The following is a 23,160-nucleotide window of genomic DNA, read 5'->3' as shown; positions in this document are numbered from 1 at the left end:
CTCCTAGAGGATATTATTACATTAATTATTAATGAATGAATGAATGAGTGCATCAAGTAATGAGCTGAGATATGAGGAGGAACTGGATCAAACTGCACATTAGAATCACCTGGTGACATACTTAAATATCCCAATGCCTATGATCCAGAGATTTTTATTTAATTGTTCTAGAGTAGGGCTGAGGCACTGGTATCTTTTGTTTGTTCTTGGATTACTCTACACATGGCAGAGTTTAGCATCTAGGCTTCCCTTACATGTGTTTGAGAGGGGGCTGGGAGCCTTCTTCAAATGGAGATATGGGCAACTCAATTCTTTCAGGACAGAAGTAGAGTATATATAATTTCAGTATACAAAACAAAAGTGAACAAGGTTTCTGTAGCTATAGGTCTCAGGTCGTGGGCTGAGTGTGCTTGTGACAGGCCTGGAAAATATAAGAGGGAGGACTTTTTTTTCCCCTCTTGTCTTTGTAATATTTCCAATAATATGCCATTAAACTCCTTAAATGACATTAAACATTGTTTAACAGAGAGCACTAATGACCAATGGGGTGAGAGGCTCCTGTGTGGCAGGTGTGCATACCAAGCAGGCACACTGATGTTCATTCCAGGCTCTCTGCGTGGTACACACAGGACAGAAACCAGGAGAGCAAGAGACTGAGACAAGGGGAAAGGGGTGGTGTCCATTTCTAGGTAACAATGTGGGTGAGCTATTTTTCCTTAAACTCATCCAACTTCATTCCCAGAATATTCCTACCCTTGTATGGTTCTTAAAGCTTTGGAAACATAGTGCAAAGGCCTGACAGTAACAGCTGTTAAAGCCTCCCTGAAGATGGAAATGAAAGCCAAACTAACATGCACATGTGAAGGGGATTATCAAGCAAATATGTTGACTTCATCCCTGGATTTTTGCAGCAAAAAAAAATGTATGTTTCCGGAATAATAATGATGTCTCCCACTTCTATCATGTCCTTCTGTACAGGACTCCAAGACAGTCTATTTTGTCATTTGTCCACTTAATGGGAAGGATGGGGGAAACAGTATAAATATTTCATAGTGTGACCAGCCATCTCAGTTTGCCTGGGACATATTGGTCACCAATTTTTTTCTCCCAGTGTTACTGTTGTATTTAACTTATATGACACAAATTATTCATACTTGTTAAAAAACTAGAAAGCATACACACACACACTAAAAAAAAAAACTCAAGAAAACAAAAAACAACATCATCCTATTATCCAGATATAAACAATTTATATTGTCTAGGAATAAATATATATGTCATATTTATATAATATATATTATATAATTATATATTTATATTTTACTAAACATTTATATGCATTTTATATAAAATATATATTTATATATATATGAATTTGTGGAATTTTCTGTATACATATATACATGCACACATACACACATACCAACAAACACACATACACACACACACTACTTTGTTACCTGATTTTCATTCTTCATGAAATTTAGCATGAGTGTATTTTCAGGACTATACTGTACCGATAACTATAATTATTCTTAAAAGCTGCATGGTGTTTCATTGTAAAACTATTCTCTGCTATAGTCAACCAATTTCCATTGGTTGTCTCCAGGTACACACACACAAACCAGATTTTTGCTCTTAAAAATAGAGCTGCAAATAATACCATTAACATATATAACAGAGGACTATCTAATTATTCATTGCTGACTTTAATGTCCACATAGCTTATCCTTCCCAAACCCCAGCTGTCTTAAATTGGGTTTCCCCAAAACAGATCCTGAGACGAGGATTTGGGTGTAGGTGGTTTATTTGGGATGTAATTCCAGGAAGCCCAGTAGGAAGTGAGACAAAGGAAGGAAAGTCAGTAACAGATGGATTACTGAGTGAGTTTCATGTGTGGGAACTGGGGCTCAATACAACTAAAGACCTTCAGAAAGATTGTAGAACATACTTTAAAACTGTATGTCAAAGGGCAGTAAATTTGGGAATTTATCCACTAATTCCTTTCCCTCATTGATTAAGAGTCACATTAACTCCCCACCCCATGAAGGCCAAGGACATGCTTGTGTCCAGAGAACACCCTCAGGCAGAGAGATGCAGGAAAACATCAACATTTCTGAGAACTGTCTAGGGTAGACTCTGGGGTGGACCAAGGAGACATAGGAGAGCCCACAGCATCTGTTCCATGGCCCTCTCAGTCCTTGCCTTCTTCTTCTCTGCTGGTGGTGTGTTTCCCCTACCAGGGCACCTTTTGTCAGCAGTATCTACACCGCCTCCATAATATCATACCCTCCAACTCCCTCCTGTCTTTCTCATTCCCTCTGGTACCCATCAACATGACAATTCTTTTATCACACTGGAACCTGTAATACATTGATACAACCACCTTTTCCCTGTCAGCCATCCCCTTCAAGTCATCATTTCTATTCTTAGTCATCATTATAATCACTCTCTTGCATATTTCCTCAACTCTTTTGCCTATCTCTTTATGAACTGAACTAGCCTAGCAAAACTCCTTTCCTTAGTTAAATCCAAATGTCTGTCTCCTCTGTGCATGTACTCAAACTGTCTTCTAGACATGCCATCTTCTTCATACCACCTTCTCTCTTCTGAAACTTCTGATATCCACCCCATCCTCACACTCAGCTGATTATCATGTTCTACTTCTTTAAGAAAATGAATCACTCAGAAGAGAACTTTCCAAGCTCCCACCACAATCATCTCCCATCTACATTGGTGTCCTTCTGTTACTGTTAGTCTGGATAAACAGGTTAGTGTCCTGTCTCAAGGACTGAGTTTTGTCCTAGATCTTATCCCCTCTTACTTTCTTGAGAACATAATCAATTCTTTGTTCATTCCCCTGCATCATCAACTTTTACCCCTCTCTTTTCGATCATTTTTATCAGGTCATAAGCATGGTAAGTATTTCTGCCATCTTAAAAATACCATCTTGAGACCACATGCCCCTTTAACTTCTGCCTCTTTTCTTTGGCCCCGTTTTAGTAAAACTCTTCAAAACAGCCACACTTACTGCCTGCAATTTTTTCTCCTTATCTCAAATCCCTACCAACTAAGCTTCCATTGCCACCACTCCATCAACACTTCTCTTATAAATGGCAACAATGGCATGCATCTTACTAAATCCAATGGTTAATTCTCACCCTTATTTGACTCTTAGCTGTAGTTGAGTCAGTTGATCACTTTCTTTTCCTTGAGATATGTTTCTCACTCGGCTTCAGGGACAATATGATTTTCTGGTTATCATCTTATCTCATTGATCTCTCCTTCTCAGTCTCCCTCCTTATCTCCACAAAGTCTAAGGTTAGAAATGCTGGAACCATCATTATTTTCTATTTACACTCAATTCCAACATCTACTCTTTATCTACACTAATGTCTTTAATCAGGCTCATGGCTTTAAGTACCATATGTTTGCTAGCAAGCCCAAATTTATATATTTAATCTAACCCTCTCCCAGATCTCTAGAATCATATACCCAACTCCAGCTTTAATAGCTCTATTTGGATATCCAAAAGGCATAGCAAATCTCTGACATCCAAACCCAAATACCTGATCTTCTCATCCAAACCTGCTTTTTTCTCAGTCTTTGCATCTCAGTAAACAGCAACACCATTCTTCCAGTTGTTCAATCCAAAAACCGTACAGCCATCTGTATGCCTATCTTTTTCTCACATTTTATAACAAATCAGCAAATCTTATAAGCTCCAACACTCAAACTATATACAGATGTCAACAACCAGGCTGGTCCAAGCTGCTATTATTTCTTGCTTGGATTACTGTCATAGACTCCTAAGTGGTCTTCTGCTTCTGGTCTTTCCTCTGTGATGTTTAATTTTGACACCAGAGCTAAAATGATGAGTCAGATCAGTTATTCTTTGTTTGAAACCCACTAATAATTTTAGCACTTATTCAGTAAAAGCTTACAGGGCTTGGCATGATCAGACCCCACATTATCTCCATGATCTCATCATCTCCTCTTCCTCTCCCCATTTCCCACTTCATTCCAACCACACCGACCTCCCCATTATTCTTCAGTTGGGCCAGACAGACACCCATGTCAACATTCTTGCCCTTGCTGATATCTATGTAGCTCCTTTCCTCAGCTACTAAAGCAGGTAACTCAAATTTCACTTTCACAGGTCTTCCCTGACCACCTTATTTAAAATTGTAGCCACCATTTCCCCACATCCTCCCATTCCTTATGCCCTCCCAAACTTAATTTTTACCATAGCACTTACCAACACATGACATAATGTTTTATAAATGCATTCATTTATTTTATATCTCCTTCTTCTAGAATGTAAGCTTCATAAGAGCAAGGATTTTGTCTATTTGGTTCTCTGTGCATAGAAATGTGCCTGGCATGTAACAGGTGTTCAATAAATATTTGTTGAATAAATGATTAAATGAGAACACAGTTTGGTTTCATAAATAGGTGTTAGCTGTGTGACCTTGGGCAAGTGTTTGGAACATTCCAACTGTATTTCCTTACCCATTCAATCATATGGCAAAATCCAATTTATTGTACTGTTTTGAGGATTAATGTATGCAGAAGAACCTATTGTATCACTTCACATGAAATATACATTCAATAAACATCCACTGAATCTATTTTTCCTAAATGGAGACTACCCAAATTTCTTGCAAATTGCAAACTTTATTTCTTCCATGGTTCCCATCCTACTGCCTGCTCTTGGGTATTTTCACCTCTACTTTATATTTTCTACTCATTTTGCTAAGCCAACAGTAATCATTTACCTCCAGCTGCTCAACTGATCGAGAATGGATTAGTGCTTTGTGTCAAATAACCAGTTCCTTCCTTCCACTCTTCCACCCTTCTCTTTATTGTCCACCTAAAGACCACATGTAGGTAATGTATAAGACTTAACAAACTTCAAAGAAACTTTCCCTGGTGCTTAAAATTTAATTTTAAAGCTAAAATGTACATCATTGAAGGAAAATGACTGAGCTTTAGTGTTAGATGAATGCAGAAATGTGTTAGATGGTTATATATTTAAAGAAAGATGTCTTGAGAGAGGTAATACTTGATTTTAACCCAAAGGATGGATAGGTACATTGATCAGAGTAATTAATGTTAACTGCAGCAACAAGTAAACCCCAAATAATATGGGCTTAACACAATAAATGTTTATTTATTGTTTATGGCACAGTTTGATGTGAATTGAGGGGCTGTTCCTGGTCACACCTCCCCCAGGTGATGATGCCCATGACCTTTTCAATATGCCATCTGCAATATCTGGCCCCCAAGATCACCAAGCATATCCTTTATCTGTGCTGGTCCTAGAATAATGCAGCTTATAGGCTTAATACAGAGTCTTGATTCAATGTGACTTGACTCAGGGAGCACCACTCTGATCCCTAGGAGGGCATGGGGCTGCCACAAATGGCTGTACATTTCAGAAACATTTGAAAACAACAGAGCATTATGGCCAGCACCCCAGAGAGACTGTTGTGGGTCTCACAGTGTGGAATTGGAGAACAATGGTGCACCATTCTCAACCTATTACCTTAAGACAGTAAGATATTCCTGATACTGGCATGGAAATTTATGGGTCTGTTGAAGAGACAGAAACATCTATAAATTAGGTAAACAGGTGTGCACGGGATTACAGGTTTATTAATGAAGTGATGGGCCTTTGAGAGAGAAAGATTGCATTTTAGCAATTGTCATAAGAGGTTTGTTTATGATGAGGACTGTGACCTTGGAGGCCAGCACAATGGCACTCTGCATCTTTTGAGAAGATTATAGTGTAATTATAACTCTAATGGGCTTCAGGCAAAGACTCTTAAGTAACCAGAAAGTTCCTGTTTTCTCTCTCAGTAAGGCATGTGCAGGTGATATATTGGGACTAGCTCACAGGTATGGTACTGCTTAAAAACATGTCAGCAATTAAAAGAGAAGACAAATGAATTTCCAGAAATAAATCCCTTACATTTAGAAGGGGAGCTTCAAACATAAGCAGTAGCTACTTTCCTTCGGTGTGTCTCTTTATCTTTCCCTCTTCCTAACTCTACTTTTACCTCTGATTTCATTTCTTTGTCTCTGTATTATTTTTGGTCTTTCTATCTGTGTTGTTCCTCTGTAAACCTGCCTTATCTCTAGTATCTGGCCTGTGTCTCTGTCCTAAAGGAGGATCAACTCTGTCTCACGGACCATATAATCCTTTACACTCTAATGAAATAATACTTTAGTGTCTATTTTTCAAGAGACTATGCCAGGCAAAAGGAAAAGAAACCCAAACCAAAGCTCTTAATTCCATTGTCTCAATGAATATAAGCAGGAAGTGTCATATAAACTAACATTCCGGAATGTTATATTCCAGTGGATATAACAGATGATCTGTAATCAGCTTATAATTTCTGTCTAACAGTCTATACTAGACCAGCCAGACCTAGATTTTACTCTTAGCTACTTCTGGCTATGCAACAGAATTCTCTGATGTCTTTCTGATGATCTACTTGAAGGCACTTTTATAGCAGCTGAGAATTTACCTCAATCTGGAAAGGACTTTGAGAGGCAGTATCATCCATCCTCTTGCTCTTCATAAGAAAGATATGCATAGAAATAAAGAGAGAGAAGAAGAGAGAGGTGGGATTCCCTTCTTATTTTTAAGGCTTTGTCCTGGAGCAAAAGAGAAATTTCTATGAAAAGAATCTAATGGTATTTAAGATTCATTAAACACCTAAGGTATGCCAAAGACTGTGCTAAGCATTTTGCATACATCAACTCAGTTAACATGTACAACAATCCTGAGAAGTAGGTGTTATTATCAGGAAACTGAACCTTGGTATTGTGTGTCTACTGTGGGCTGGTTCTTCACACACACTAACCTCATTCAACTGCTGAGCAGTTCTTCATAGTAGGCATTATTTATCTCTATTTTATGGGTCAGCAAACTGAAGTTTAAGAAGTTTAATATTTGATTAAGCTAATATAGATGGTAAATGGTAATTTTGAATCTATATTCAGGCTCATAGAGTACTCCACATCTTAGAGTACTCCCTTTCCCTCCCATCATCCTTCCTCCTGAGCTCATTCTAGTCAAGATTTTATGTTCTTATGTCTAACCTAGATCCCCATAGTAGAGTTTATCTTTTTTCCCTCAGTATCAATCACTAAATCAAAAATATTTATTATGATTTTTCAGTATCTACTCTGTGCAAAGTCTAGTGCTCAGAAGGTAAAGAGATAGAAAACTAAATAGGAACTGGTCCCTGCCCTCAAGGAGTGATGATCTTAATTGGGAAGAGAAAGAGAAGCTCCTGATGAAGTTAAATGGCTTTTCCAGACAACAATGGAAAACATGTCATGAAGCAGGATATGATGAATGACTGAAAGAATGTCACAGACAATATGTGCTGGAGACTTTCAGATGAGGGAGCAATGGGGAGCAGATGGTCACTGTTCTCTGCATAATACACCTTCATATATGTAAAGCTCATCATTAGGCCCTTCAGGAATCCTTTGTTTAGGATAAATCTTCTCATCTTTCCTTGAGAATATTATTCCCCACTCCTTTTATCCTTTCCCTGCTTCTGCGCAAAGCATGGCTGTACATGTTGAATGCATTGATGTTTCTTAGACAAGGTGGCATCTAAAAAACAATTCAACAATATGAATCCAGAGAATCTTTCCTTTGAGTTCCTGTGTGAGTGGAGCCTTTTCTTCAGGTCATTGGACCACTCCCAGGCAATAATGAAAAACCAGTGCTGTCCCAATGTACTCTTCGTTCTGATATCCCTGAGGAGATGAAAACATACCCACAGGTATTTTCACATTACTCTTGGGACTGGAGTGCATGACCATTCCTACACCTCAGCCCATGTGGTAGACTTCAGGATGAGTGGGAGGTGGCGGAGGAAGCATGGGAAAATTTCCCAGCACTCTCTTAGCACCAAGATGTATCCTTCCCACCCAGGTAGTGGGGGCACCTTTATAGATACATTCTTAGGTGACCTCTTTAAAATATAAATACTCTTGACTCCTGGTTATACAATCTCTTACTTAAAAAGGCCTAGGGGTGTATTTATGGGGCCGGATGAGGAAGGGTGGGTGATGCAAAGTAAGATAACTGCTGTTTGGGCTGAAAACAGAGTAGTTGGGAAAGAAATGCAAAAGACTTGAAGGACCGAATCCACAAAATGCAGATGGAGAGCCCTGAAGTAAATCATACCTACTTCACCATCCTGCCAGGGACTCAAACCTGGTGAAAAGTTCACGGCTATGGAAATATATGCACCGATTTTTTGGTTTTTTTACCCTTCAGTCAAATGTCAAACACAGATCCTAGGAGACCAAAAAGTTAGGCCATCATAAATGCCCTCTATCTCGAATCAAAGATGACAGAGAGAGGGAAAACCAACATGATGACCTGGAGAGATTTTATCTCCTAGACAGTTTTCAGGATACATGTTTCACAAAGAGTTGTTCAAAGTCACTTTTGTGTCCCTTCCTGTTGTCACCTGATAAGTTCAAGGCATCTAGTTTGCCAGAAGACAAGTCCCTGCAAAGAAACTGCCAACAATCTTTGATTCATGTTCTCTGTTACAGTATGTTAGAAACTTTCTCAAGAGCCTTTAATTCCCCTCTTAGGGTGAATTGAGTTCTGTGACAAGGAACACAATCACCAACCCAGGCTGCTCCTGAGGGGCCCTTATGCAGCCCAGCCCATGACTAACTCATCCAGCTAGAGACCAGCAGGCAGCAGGGAGCCCTACAGGCACACAGAGTCGTGGGAAGAGGACTCCAGTGCTGAACTCTGAGGCAGAAGACTCAGAGCTTTAGCTGGAGATGTGCCATTGTCATCTAAGCTTCTTCACCTTCAGATTCATTATCTTTAAATGGTGCTAATTATATTACAATATATACCCATGGGTGTTGGGATATTTAAGATATTCTGTGTCACAGCATATCAGGAAATAGTTGTTTAATCTACGTATCCCATTGTCCAAGGAGAAAGGAGCTTGTAGGGAAGAAGTGGGTCAAAGAAAATAAAGACAGAACAGAGTGATGGCTTCAGGACAGTTACCTAAACCCTGTACAGTAGTCTCTTTATTTTGGTGGCTGAGGATATTAAATTTGAACTTCCATGAAGCACATTGTCTCGAACTCAACTTCATATTGTTCACTGTTGCATTCTGTGCATGTAACTGTTGCTCACTAAAGGTTACATGGGAGATAAATGGATGGATGAATGATGGACTCCCTTAAGGAGTCACTCGATATTTTCCTCAAAGTGATGGCCTAATCAACCATAGCAGGTTATGTCTCAGAGACTATGGGGGTGACCCCTTCCAAGCGTGACAGTAGCAAACTACCTGGAAGGACATCAGCCTGGAAATCATTTCCATCTGAAACTCTTCAAAGCACATGAGAATCTCACTCTCGCTGTGCTGGCAGCACACTTTACAGCCCGAGTCCTTTCCGATTTCTGCTCAAGCCCATCTGCACATGGGTTCGGTATGTAATCTTGCCTGCTATAGGATTACTGATGACTGACAGCCATTCCCTGAGAACATCGAGTCTGCCTGTAGCCTGGCTGTGCATGGATGCTTCATGGTGACAGGATTAAGTGCTGAAGCTTCTCCAGGGATAGCCCACGCTCAGGATGTGTGTCTGAGATATTGTCAAACATGGCAGCCAGGGGATGGCTACTAGGCAATGTGCATGAAGAGCATCACAGAAACAAAGCACCAAGGCCCACTTGTAGGCTAATTTCCCTGAGCACCTTACATTTGTCTGTCTGGCCAGGAAGATGTTGGTGGAAAGCAAAGGACCCCATCTGCCTTACCTCCTTTATTTTGATAGGTTTTTTCCCAGTAATTAAATATGTTATAACCTCAAAACCCAGCTGGATGCCTTGTAGACATACAACACACTCTCATCTAAGTCCAGGGATTAAACTTCCTGAACCAAATGTTTGACAGGACATATGAGGAAGAAGGAAGTAGGAAGATAAACAAGTGATTGCAGTTTCTGGAACCGTCAGAACACACTGGCGTTTGGCCACTGACAGGGAAGAATCAGCCCGCTGAATTCATAGGTAGGATTAATACGTGTGTTTTTTTTTTTACTACTCAACAAGTTAGATTCAGAAGAACGTTTTATTCTCAGGAACACTTGACTTTCAATTGTTAACTCTTAGCTCGTGATGAATATTAAGGCTTCAATGAAAAATATAGGTCTTGCTCATATAATCTAGCTCACAAATGGAGCTAGATTGGGGGAAAAGACCTCCCACATCCTTTGTGGATCCCACTACTTTTTTTTTTAATCAGCCCAGTAAGCTGAAGTTAAGAACATGCCCCAGGTTTGGGATGAGAACAGGTCTTAATTCCTGTTATTTGCATCCCCCTCTCCTATCCCACCACCTCTTCCAACCCCCCATGGCCTTGCAGCCCGGGGTCACTGCCCAAATAAGTATTCCCTCTCCATTTGCCAACTGGGCTCAAAATTCTTCAGGAGGAGAAGTGGTACCATCTAAAGGAAAACTCTTATCACTATTGTTAAAACTAATAGTAGGAAATGACAGACCTGGGGGACTGAGGTATTTGGTCTTGTTCAGATGGACACTGATCACAGTAATTTAGGTCTTTGGGGAAGCCTGTCCCCATGTGCTCTATCACCTTGCTGGGCAGGCAGAAGGTGACTTTCTTACTTTCCTTGAGTGATGATATGGATCGCTTCTGAGAGAAGCTGAGATATGAAACCAGCACATCCTTTCCTCACTTGTTCTCTTCTTATCCCTGTCATTTGACTATGCAGCATTGCTCTGCTTGCTGTTGGTTATTAATGATCCTCTCCTTATTTTGGCCAGTTTCTTGAAATCTTTAGCCACCACTGGGGCTGACTCTTCCAGAAATACTAACATTAATATAGGCTTGTTGCCGATGACTCCTGTGGACATAAGGTCATTTAGAATTATGTAATGATAGAGATCATTCGCTTCTACATCCTAGTTTATAGAATGGGACACAGAGGCCAGAGAGTTGTAATGGATTACCCAAGTTCAAATGGATTATTGTGGCTGAACAGGAATGAGAATCCAGGTGTTCTAACTCCAAGCTCACTGATCATCCTGGCCATTGAGTTCCTTACCAGCTCTTCTCAATGATTCTACTCCATACTCCATGATTAAACTTCTCTTGTTTTCCTATATTCATTTGCTTGAGAATTTTGCATCTCACTTTTTATCCACCTTGTTCTCTATAATCTCTGTGCCTTCTACCATGTTTCCTCCTTCTGCACCCCCAACCCACCCTAACTATTGCTCTCTGTTGTTCAGTCACCTTTAGGAAGACACACAGAATGGAGTGAATAGAAAATAAATTCTGTTATTACTTGTCAGTGAAGCCTGAGGGAAGTTATTAAGAAGCAACTCTTCCTAGAGATGTTTCTAATGTCCCTGTTATAATTGTGGCTGAAATTTCAATATCAAAGTTTAAAGTATTATGGTTTCCCTTTCACTTTCTTTTATTTGCAGTTACCCTGGGAGGAGAACATATCCAAGGAGGAATGCTCAATGCAGTACTTCCCAACCCAGGTCTCACTGCAGGATGAAGAACCATCTAAACGTGCTATCTTGGACTCCAGGAGTACAAAATAGATGGAGATGGGTATAGGGAAAGGGGTGGACAGAGAAGATGCCAGAGGAGGAACAATCTGGGTGGGGGGGGGTGGACCACACCAGTTGGAGGAAAGGATTTTCCAGCTTTGGTTTGGTATTCTAGTACAGACGGAAAATAAGGCAGGTGAGTAAGTTTTGTTTCAAGAAAAGGAATAGAACTGGATTAGAAGAATGTGGTAGTGATTAGGCCCCCTAGGAACCAAGGTAAATACAAGAGCTCTAATGCTACTGTGGTGGTTTGGAGAGTCAGAGAGAGACTTAAAGAAAGAGGGGATGGAACACTGCAGGACTGGACATTAGGAGATGTGGTTTTACTGTCAAATTTCTTATGTGACTTTGAACATGCGATTTCTCCTTTCCAGGCCTCAGTCTCTTTAACTGTAAAATGAGTCAGTTGGACTTGATTATCCCAAGGTCTTGATTTCTTCCAATTCCACTGATGCCCAAATTCCCTAACGTTGCAGTTCTGCTTGACCAACCTGTGCAGGTGTAACTTTCTCTTGGCTTCTCCACAAAGAAGCTGAGTCATATCCTTTCTCTTCTCTTTCATGCCTCTCCTCCAAAAGGCAAACTCTTTTTGAGTCTTTTATATCAAACAAATCCAAGCATCTTTTTGAAGCCTTGTTTTACTGAAGGCACAAAGTCCTGGGGGCACAATTCCTGGTGAACTCCCTCCCCACCTTACCCCTGCCTTTCTTTTTCCCAAACTCATCCTCTATACCTAGCAGGTCGAACTCATTTAAAGTGTAAATGATAGCAAATCAGGAACCTCCTGCTGCTTATAATGATAACACTTCCCATAATTTGCATGATAAAATTCAACTGATTTCAGACAGCATTGCTTAGGACAGATAGGTGACACTGGGGCTCTATGAGGGGAATAAATTACCACCTCAGGTTCTATGCCATCACAGCTCTGGATACGTATTGGTTGACATTCAGCCTCAAACAAAAGCACAAAGCCTTGTCTAATGGAGCAATGAAAAAGCATATCTAGGAAATATGAGCAAGTTCTGCATGGTAATTTATGCAAATACATGCCATAACCTAGCTGAAGAGGTTCAGCTAACACCTATAGAAGGGAGCTGCACTAGCCAGGGATTTTATGCAACTGATACCATCTCATTACATCTCAGAAGCTGTGGGTTTCCATACAAATTAGCACTGGAGAAGGCAAAGGTGGCAATTAGTCCTCAGACCACCTGCATCAGAATTACCTTGGGGTGCCTATTAAATGCAGTTTCTTATGGCAGACCCATTAAAATCAGAAGCCCTTCGAGTGGGCCTGAGAACCTGCATTTTAATACGCTCCCCTCCCCCCCACCCCAGGCAGTTTAGACCATCTTTCTGAACTTGGCCTCCCATAGTCAGTACTGTCTACATCTAGGTTATTCACACAATGTCCTACTCTCTTACTCAACGAATTGGCTAAGTCACTTCACTATTCTCACCCTCAAGTTCCTCATCTATAAAATAAGAGGTGGACCCAATGACCTCTTAAGTGTTTCAAGCTGAGATTCTTTTTTAAGTCCAAACACGGGCCAATTCTGCAGGCCAAACAAAACATACATGCAGGTGGCCAGTTGGCAGACTGTCCGGATGGACTGTGTAGCCACGTATCTCTGCAGTTCTGCGGCCTCCCAGGACCCAGGAAGACTGCACAGCCTCCCCATCCATCTCTGCCTCTCTGATTTCTTGCCCACATGGTCTCTTTTTAGTCTGGAAGCCGTGCTTACCCCACTGCTTCTGCCAGAGCTCTGTCTAGACCCCAATCTTTTCTCCTATTCGTGACTTAGGCTTTTTTTTAAATTTAAGTATAGTTAATTTACAATGTCATGTTAGTTTCAGGTATACAGCAAAGTGATTCAGATATATACATACATATATATATATATATATATATATATATGTATATATATTCTTTTCAGACTCTTTTCCCTTATAGGTTATTACAAAATATTGAGTATAGTTCCCTGTGCTATACAGAGGTCCTTGCTGGTTACCTATTTTATATGTAGTAGGGTGTATGTGTTCATCCAAACCTTCTAATTTATCCCTCCGCCACTCCTTTCCCCTTTGGTAACCATAAGTTTGTTTTCTATGTCCTTGAATCTCTTTCTGTTTTGTAGATAAGTTCATTTGCATCTTTTTTTTTTTTTTTTAGATTTCACATATAAGTGATATCATAGGATATTTGTCTTTCTCTGTCTGGCTTACTTCACTTAGTATGATAATCTCTAGGCATATATCCAGAGAAAACTATAATTCAAAAAGATACATGCACCCCAGTGTTCACTGCAGCACTATTTACAGTAGCCAAGACATGGAAGCAAACTAAATGTCCATCAACAAATGAATGGATAAAGAAGATGTGGTGTATATATATATATATATATATATATATATATATATATATATATACTATGGAATATTATTCAGCCATAAAAAACAATGAAATAATGTCATTTGCAGCAACATGGATGGACCTAGAGATTATCATACTAAGTGAAATAAGCCAGACAGAGAAATATTTAGGTTTTTGAAGGTAAAAGCCATTATGTTCTTTATTTCTTTGTTTTGCTTTTGAAGCCTGGTTATATTTTCCACTGGTTATATTTTCCATTCTTTAGTGTCTCTCCTCTAGGGAAATAATACTTTGTATATTTTATATGCTACAATATTGCTAACACCTTCTAGGCACCTGTTATAGAGTAGGCTCTTAGTAAATATTCATTGACTGAAGGAACTCAAGGAAAATTACCTGCTGGGATAGGGAATGGGAAAGAGGGAACTAGAAAGCTATATACCTGGCAGGGGTATATTTTAATAGCTCAATATATTAGTACATAAAACTAACAATTATTTACAACCAAATATGCTCAAGTTTTTCTACACATAGTATCACATTTATTCCTTATACATCTATGAGGCAGCTATTAATATATGCATTTTACCTGAGGAAAATGGCCTCAGATAGGTTAAAATACTTATCCAAGCCTTCACATTTGTAAGTTGCTGAGGATGGATTCAGTGCCAGGTTTGTCTGACAATAAAACGTAAGTATTTCCATCTCAGCTCTGTGTCTCCCAAGGGAAGGTCCAGCAAAAAAAGTGTTAATTCACTGTTTCATCTAAGTCAGTTTTTCCCCTACTTATTGTTAATTCTTTCTTTTCTGAAACTAGTTTGTCTGCCTTGTTAAGAGATTAAAAGCAAGACTGGAGTTTGTTTAGGTTGGAGCTCAGCTGTTTCTGCAACCAAGACAGCCAACTACTGATTCCTGGCATAGCTGGGTTGAAGTGAAACTCAGAGGACCAAACCACACTGCCACTGCGCAGGGACTGGGGACATTTCTCAGAGCTCATGTCTCCAGGTTACACACTGCCTTCTCTTTAATCTTCCACACTTTTCCAGGCACCCGTTATTCCATGAGTGTTCCCTAGGTGTTCCCGTCTGCACTCCTCATGATTTCTCAGGTTACATAAGCTCTGGGAATGATGGAATGTGGCCAGATAAAACAAGGGTAATCCAGGCAGAGGGATCAGCATGGGCAAAGACTCTGTGTAGCTCTAACAGTCCAACAGAAGTTTTAATCCTACATTGTCTTCATTATTAGAGGTATTCAGAGGTCTTTTTTCTTATTTCTTTTTTTCCTTTTTTCCTCTCTTTATCTCTGCATGGCTCACATACAAACTCCCTGAGAAAGAATCTCACTGTTCAATGGGTCCTTATCTTCCTGCTGAGCAGAGCGCTTGAGCCAGGCCATCTGACAGCTTGATGGCCAAACAGAGACCAGTGGTCCATTTGCAGGGTCAGGTTTCCTCATGAGGAGAGTGGGCGTGGCAGGCCCTTGGTGCTTAATAGTTTCCTCTGCAATAGCCTCTCCTCCTGCTCAGCTGAATGCCTGGCCATTCAGCACACACAAGTGCAGACACACGGGCAACAGTTATTGCTGGGCAAAATGGTACCCAGGTAGACATAGCTGTGTGTGTGTGGATGGGGGTGGTGTGGAAGACGTAGTTAGCAGCAGTGGAAAGATCATGATAATGAACAAAGAACAAGTATTATAAGATGGCCCACTGTTGGTGATCTGCCACTTTCTGTATTTAGAGTTGTGCAAAGGACGATCCTCTGTGGACTCAGTTTCCGAAACACAAAATCTAGCCTCTGTCTCCTTAGTCTCTTCCCCCTTCCTTTTTACTGGAAGGCATCAGGCCATGGAAAACTGTCAGTCCACCACGTGGCCTGCAGACACAGCTCCTGATTCTTCTTAGGGAAGAATGTGTATGTCACTGGTAGAAGCACAGCTGGGACACATGCAAACTGGGAGGCAATGCCTATGGTTTTTCCTAAATTCAAAGCACAGCCTGTATTCTGGCCCCACTGGGCTCCATGTCATCTCTCTCTCTCTGTTTTGGTTCTGAGCGTGCCTTCCTTTGGTTGCAATGAGGTCTGGTTTCATCCCTTTCTTCCTCAAGTCTTTTCTGTAACTGTTCTCTCTGTTCCCAAAGGCCCACCGCATGGGGCTGTCTTTGTTTTTCTCACAAATGGAGTTGTCAGCATTGAAAGCTCTTTTCAGAGAGGCAGGGGGGAGGCTCTTGGTTTTCTGAGTCACAATCAGATGCGTTATTTGAGCTTCTATCTGCTTTCAGGCATGCGGCATAAACATAATGTCATAGAGAGATCCAGTATTCGTGGGCTTAGGATGGAGTGAATGTGTGTGTGTTGGGATAGGGCATGACGCAATTCATAAGAGAAGAAAAATGAGACAGAATACAAAGGGGAAGAAACAGGAAGAGAGGAGGAGCTTGTCACAGGAAACTCATTGGTAATGGTGCCACAGCCCCCAGGCTTCAGTATCCTCCCACCAGGGGAGCGTTTTTAATGTCAGATCTTTTCAAGGCTCCCTTCAGCTCAGGGATTTAGTGGGCGTTTGGGCATCATCCAGTGTGACATCCAGAGTGACATCTATCAAGTGCCCCTTTGGGATCTTCTTTGGGCTGATGAAATTAGAGTTGTCACTGTGGAGACAGGCAGCTCCACAGTGGCCGTGACCAGGAACACCAGCCCGAGGAAGGAAAGCCACAGTGCATGTTTTATTCTGGGCAGTCTCCCTGGGTGCCAGGCTCTGTGCCCCAAGGGCAGTGCTTCAGCCTTCACTTTTCATTTGTCACCCCTGTTTTATGTCTGTCCTCCCTAAAGGTGGTCTAGAGCTGAGGAATGAGCAAGACGGCCCTCCTCTACAGGCTGGAGGCCAAGTTCATGCATCACCAGAAGGACCCCAGTTTGGCTTTGCCGACTTTTTCACACCCTGCACAGCTCTGCAAAATGCCCTTTCATGAGCTGATTCTGATGGATGAGAGCTCTACTCGGGGACTGGCTGTTGGTCCCTGTGTGATCCTGGCTTCATGACCACACTCTCAAGGGCTGCTGTTGGGGACGTCAATGAAATAACGCCAGCCACTGCTTTTCTTCCCCATGGCTCTCAGCACTGCTAGGGAAAGGTGCTTTGCAGTTTATCAACAACAACAATTAATGGAGGGTTAACTGACTGTGAAAGGAGGCCAGTTAGGGTGGCAGGGACTATCTAACCTTACATTCCTGGGGCCAGGACCTCCCAAGGGAGCAGACTACCTCCTGAACAAGCAGTCACTGAGCTGTGGAGGAGACACATCTTGAGCTCCATGGGGCCAAAATATAGGAAATGCTGGCCTGGTGCTGGAGTGAACATAAAATTGCAATGCCTGACAAAGTCTCTTTGTTAGATTAAGCTTCTGATTCTGAAGGGAGAGTCATTTCCTTAATGTGCAAAGCCACAGGTTCACAGGCTGGCCATTAGAGCTGGAAATGACATCCATTGTGTGATCTGGGGCCACTCCTGTAAATTCCTGCAGAAGATAATTTGCCTGGACTCAGTGATAATATCTAGTCATTTCCCAGAATTCAGTGATAGTATCTAGTAATTCATGGTTGGAGATCCAGTTATGTAAGATATTAATTCCTGCTAAAATGCAAACACCTCATGGAAAGGATAACGCACTGAGCATTGAAAGTCAATAATGTGATTAGGGTAATAGCAATAACAACCACCATCTGTCAAGATGTTATCATCATCACCAGGATCGTCATCATCATCATCCTCACCGTCATCATCAAGCCATTAACGTGTACTGTACTGAGATATATTTGTTACAGGAACCATTTTAGGCACTTTCAGTGCATTACTCCTTTGATCTTCATTACAACACTATAAGGTCAGCGTCACTATTATCCTCTTTTTTGTAGACAGGGAAAGTGGAACAGAGTATTTAAGTAAGTTGGCCCAGGCTACCAAACATAGGTGTTGTACAAGCAAGCAAACATAGGTGCCAGAGTTCTAAACTACGAGCTCTTCTAAGTTATCTGGGGTCTTTGCCATTAACTACCATGTAGCCGGGGTAGAGCAAACAGATGGGTCTTTATGTCAATCCTAGGGCTGTGTGACTATGGGCCTCTCAATGGCTGATTCCGTATCTCTGACATGAGAATACAAGTGCAAATCGAGTCAAGAGGTCCAGAATTAGGTGGAGGAAAGGGAGATGCCTGGGTACAAGATTGAAGGAGGTGCTCCCCTCAGGGTAGTGCATGAGGCAGCCCTGCACTCTGACCCTGGAAGTCAGTGCCTCCTTATGTTCTGTGGCCCAAGCAAGTGGACACCTCACTAACCTCATCCTCGTCTTGGCCCTAGGAGCAGAGGTTAAATGAGATCCTTTATTCCGGTTTCTGGCATATAATAGGTTCTTAAATATGCATTTCCTTCTTTTTCTTGAGACTAATATTATTAGATCTTTCCTAGGGAACACAACTGATTACAAGACAAGGAAGAGAGGGCAGAGACCTACCGTCCTTGGGTTGGGGCATGAGGGACAAGAAAGGGAACCAGGAGGGCTCTGACAAACTCATAGTTGCTTAGGCTCTGCTTGGTTCACTGGAGGCCACCAGTGGCTTTTCCTCCTCACGTGTTGAAGATCTCACTTTAAAGGAGCAGGGAACCAATGCATCTGCGGTCCCCGAGAGCCTCCTGTTTCCGGGCTCCTCAGACACTTACTCTGTGTCGTGTTCAAGGTGTTTGTGTTCCCCCAGCCCTTCTGCAGTCATGCCTGCTCTCCACAGGGCACCCACATGCACCTCTCAGCAAAGAGGCCCCTGCCAGGGGAGGGGATCACTTTGTATATGTAAAATGACCCTTTGGAATAGCAAGATATTATGACTTGAGGGGACCTTCCAGACCATTTAATCAAACCTTCTCATTTTAAAGATGTTGCACCTAAGGCCCAGGGAAGAGGAGTGACTTATCCTCTGTCCATAGGTTAGGGTACACTGGGTCTTCTGTTCTGGTTTTACATAGCTTTCTGCACTGTGCATGCAGTGTGCCACCAACGAGGTTAGCAGTGGACGTTGCAGGTCAGGAAGCTTGCTCTGAACAGCCTAGCCTTTCCCCTTTTGGAGAAAACTGCTTTTAGAAAGCTTGAGGATGATCCACCCTTTCCAGTCCAGAAATTCCAAATTATGTATCAGTAACTTTCATGAAAGAAGAAACTGTATTACATACCCCTCCTCTCTGGGTAGGGGGGATAGAATAAGTGAACTCTGTGTGTGTGTGTGTGTGTGTGTGTGTGTGTAGGTGATGGAGAATTTGGAGCTTATAGTAGGTAACAAAACAGTTTCTCTTCCTGTGAAAGCTAATTGCAGCATTTTCCATTCCCAGGGTTTAGCACAGGGCTTGGCACAATACAGGCGCAGTTTCTGAGCATCTCCCTTCCCCCCCCTGCCATCTTGTATTCCCAGCCCTACGTTCCTAGAGGAAGAGCTGAGTTAATCTCGACCATATGGATGTTGCCACCACAGCATGGCATTTATGCTTTAGGGGACTACTGCTTTATGCATCTTTCTCCTCCTTCCCTATCTTCCTAATGATGACAAAGTCACAAGGCCAGTTCTGTTCTCTTTTCCCTCAAGTCACAAAGTGGCTCCTTCTAGGAGTCTGATTGCTTGTTAATTACTGATGAAATCTGTTCTAATGGAGCCCCCAGCCTTATGGATGCTCTGATTCCCTGAGACCTGGGAGCTGAGTATTTAGATGGGTATTTAAGGTAATGTCTCCCTCAGCCTTGGGGAAAGTAATGAAGTCAACATCGACCCCAAGTACCAAATGCTTCTGAGAGAAATGCTTGCCATGTACTATTGTCCCTCCCAGATGATTTCTCTCTGGTCACAATGATTCATATAATCCAGCCAGAAATAATTTTGAGGCAATTTGGAATAGCCAAATAAATATGATATCTGCTTGTAGGTTTGTAGTCCTGAATTATCTCAGAAACTGGAAAAATTGCCTCTGCATCATTCATTCCTGTATATTCAGTGCTTGTGTGCATGTGTGTTGATGTAAATATTTATTTAGACTAATTGGCTTTGATAGTATAAAAATAATTCCATCAACATAATTTTATTAAAACTTTGCAATAACCCTGTATGGTTATTTCTATTATCTACATTTTTCATTAAAAAAAAGACATGGGACTTCCGCAGTGGTCCAATGGTAAAGAATCCACCTTCCAATGCAGGGGAACTCTGGTTCAATCTCTGGTTGGGGAACTAAGATCTCACATGCCATGGGGCAACTAAGCCCGAATGCCACAGCTAAGATCTGAGGCAGCCAAAAAAAAAAGACTTGTCTGAAGTCATCTAGCCAATAAGAAGCAGAGATGGAACTTAAAACCAGGTGTATTGATTTCACATTTAGTGATTGTTCAGTGACACCAGAGTTACTTTCAGAAACATTCCCAACATGTATTGGTGCCCTGCTTCTCGAAGTACGGTCCACAGACCAGTGGCATGGGCATCTCCTGGGAGCGGGGTAGAAATGCAGCATTTCAGGTCTCACCCCAAACATACTGAATCAGAATCTGCATTTTGACAAGATCCCCAGGCAATTCCTCTGCACACTGAAGTTGGAGAATCAATGCTTTAGGGCAGCGCTACTCAATAAATATATGGTATGTATTACATATGTACTTTGAGTTTTCTTATAGTCACTAAAAGGTAAAAAGGAACAAGTGAAATTAGTTTTACTTTTATTAATACATTTAGCCTCAAATATTGAACATATTATCATATTAATATGTGTCAATATAAAAATGATTAGTGAGACATTTTATATTCTTTGTTTTTCGGACTAAGTCTTTTGCAATCTGGTGTGTATTTTACACTTGCACATCTCAGTTTGGGCTGGACATATTTCATGGATTCAAATGCGCTCGTGGTTAGTGATGGCCCTACTGGATTGTGTAGATGTAGAGTGGTGATGGAGTAGGCTTCTCAAACTTCAGCACAGATCAGAATCACTGGGAGGGCGTGTGAACACACATGGCCGAGGCTCCACCTACAGAGTTACTGATTCAGTCCATCTGGGTTGGGACCCAAGTATTTACATTTCTAACCAATTCCCGGATGATGCTGCTGCAGCTGCCCCCAGGACCACGCTTTGAGAATCGCTGCTCTACAGCTTCCTTGGCCCCTTAGAAATCATAAGTTTCTGTATTTAAATGAGAAAAACAAAGAGGACCCAGGAATGCAGGGGGACAAATCTCAGCCAGAAGAAAGAAAATCAGCTTCTCTGCCTGCCAGGAGGAGTGAGTAGGATGGTCGCTGGGTCCTGGACCTAGCTGTTCACAGTAAGACAAATCAGAATGCAGATTTCTACCTGCCTTACAAAGGATGCGTATCTGAGTCTAGATGCACTGACTGCAGTGTTCATTGTTACACTAAAGGTTAGTTTCAGAGGGTGTATCTAGACATCCATGGGCTTTCTTGACACTTTCCTCCCCTTGGACCCAACACAGAATCTCTTATCACGTTGTATCCTCTTCCTCGAAAACTACCTTGGATCTTCTCATTCCTTATGTCTCCATCCCACCTCCCTGCTGTCCTACCTGGAAGCCCCCTGGTAGTTATCCCTGCTTCTAGGCTTCTCCCACCCCCCAATTCATCCTGCACACTGCAGCCAGAGACCATTTTTAAAAGGTAAATCTGTTCGTGTCTCTTCTCCAATTTAAACAACCCCAAAATCTTCCCCTGAACCTCAGCATAAGGTTCCACCTGATTCGCTGACCTTTGATGCACTTCATGGCAGTCTTCGCCCACTCTCCAGGCACACAAGGCGTTGCTCTCCCTTCAGCATCATGCTCCGAGACACTGACCTTCTTCCTTTTTGAACAAGAAATGGAAAGCTTTTTTCTGACTCTGGGCCTTCACACACACGGTCCCTCTGCTTGGAATTCTCTTTCTCCTCTGATTTGTTGGGCCCGCTGTGCTTCCTTCAGGTCTCAGCAAATGCCACTTCCTCCGAGAAGGCTGATTGGACCACACTATGGAAAGTAGCTTCCCATCCTCCAGGTTTATTAGAGCACCTGATCATTTTTTTCATGCCATTTAACACGATTTGTTATTACTTGTTTACTTGTGCATTTACTGCTTCATATTGGCCTCCCTCAATAGTCTACAAACAACCAGAAGAAAGGTAGCACATATCTGGTTCACGTCTATAAAAAATTTAACCCAGCACCATGACCAGCACAGTAGTAGAACCTTATATATCTGCTGGATGAATGGATAATTCTGTCATGTTAATAAATTAAATGACATAAATGACAGAAAAGATGATCTTGAGTATGTTTTCAATTGCTCAAGGCCACTGGGTAATAGTAGCAGAGGAAGTATTGTTTTAGTCAACAATATTAACGTTAATATAAGCATATATGTTCTGAATGTTCAGAAATGGTCCAAGAAAACAAAAATGGACCAGGCCAGGTTAGCTGGGTTGTGAAGGTCAATGTCAAGAAGAAAACGTATCAGTTATTCACAGCAAAATATTTGTCGGGAGAGGCAGCCTAGTGCCATAGAAGACAACGATTATTTTCTTTATTTGGACAACAGATAGATAGAACCTAATAGCTCCTTTGCCATTTTAAGTTAAATTGAATCCAGCATGGTTGCTTACTGTAGAATTTTATTTTTAGGCTTTAGTTACAATCTCTAAGATGTATCCCGTTTCCTTTTGTATCCAGACCACAGCTATTAATTTCCAGTATCTTTGTTGCTTCCCCGCCTGGGTGCAGACAATATGCAATCTCAGGAAGAAGGGATTGCCTGCCCCTCAAAGGGGTGCAGCCCGAGAAATCCCAGAGGCGGCTTGGCCGCAGTCTCGCGTTTCATGGCTGCTGGTCCAGGCTGGTCTGCAGAGCACTGGGGCTGGGGGGGGTAGGGGCGCTTCATTGCCTGCTGCAGAGGTTCTAATAAATCAGGCAGAATCCCACAGAGGGGCCCCACCATTTCCGGCATTTAGGCGAGAGGCGAGCAGAAACAGCGCTAACCCATTCTTCATCCTGCCTGGCGCTGCCTTTCTCCCGGAGGTGCCTTTTGTTGTGCCCTGACTAAAACGGAGTTTGGAGCCTGTG

General features: G+C 41.8%; 1 long non-coding RNA gene across 1 annotated transcript in view; it reads right to left on the bottom strand.

The window, feature by feature from the left end:
* The window catches only part of LOC309635688, a 73,970-nt gene extending 50,810 nt beyond the window's left edge, over nucleotides 1-23,160 (bottom strand). Inside the window, exon 1 of the long non-coding RNA XR_014248967.1 lies at nucleotides 1-23,160. This exon is cut by the window's left edge and continues 13,975 nt beyond it. This is a non-coding gene — a long non-coding RNA (uncharacterized lncRNA).

Source organism: Balaenoptera borealis (genome assembly GCF_965194805.1).
Source record: "Balaenoptera borealis genome assembly, chromosome: 1".
Classification (NCBI taxonomy): domain Eukaryota; kingdom Metazoa; phylum Chordata; class Mammalia; order Artiodactyla; family Balaenopteridae; genus Balaenoptera; species Balaenoptera borealis.
Note: the sequence above shows the minus strand (reverse complement) of the source record. Positions and strands in the feature narration are given on the sequence as shown.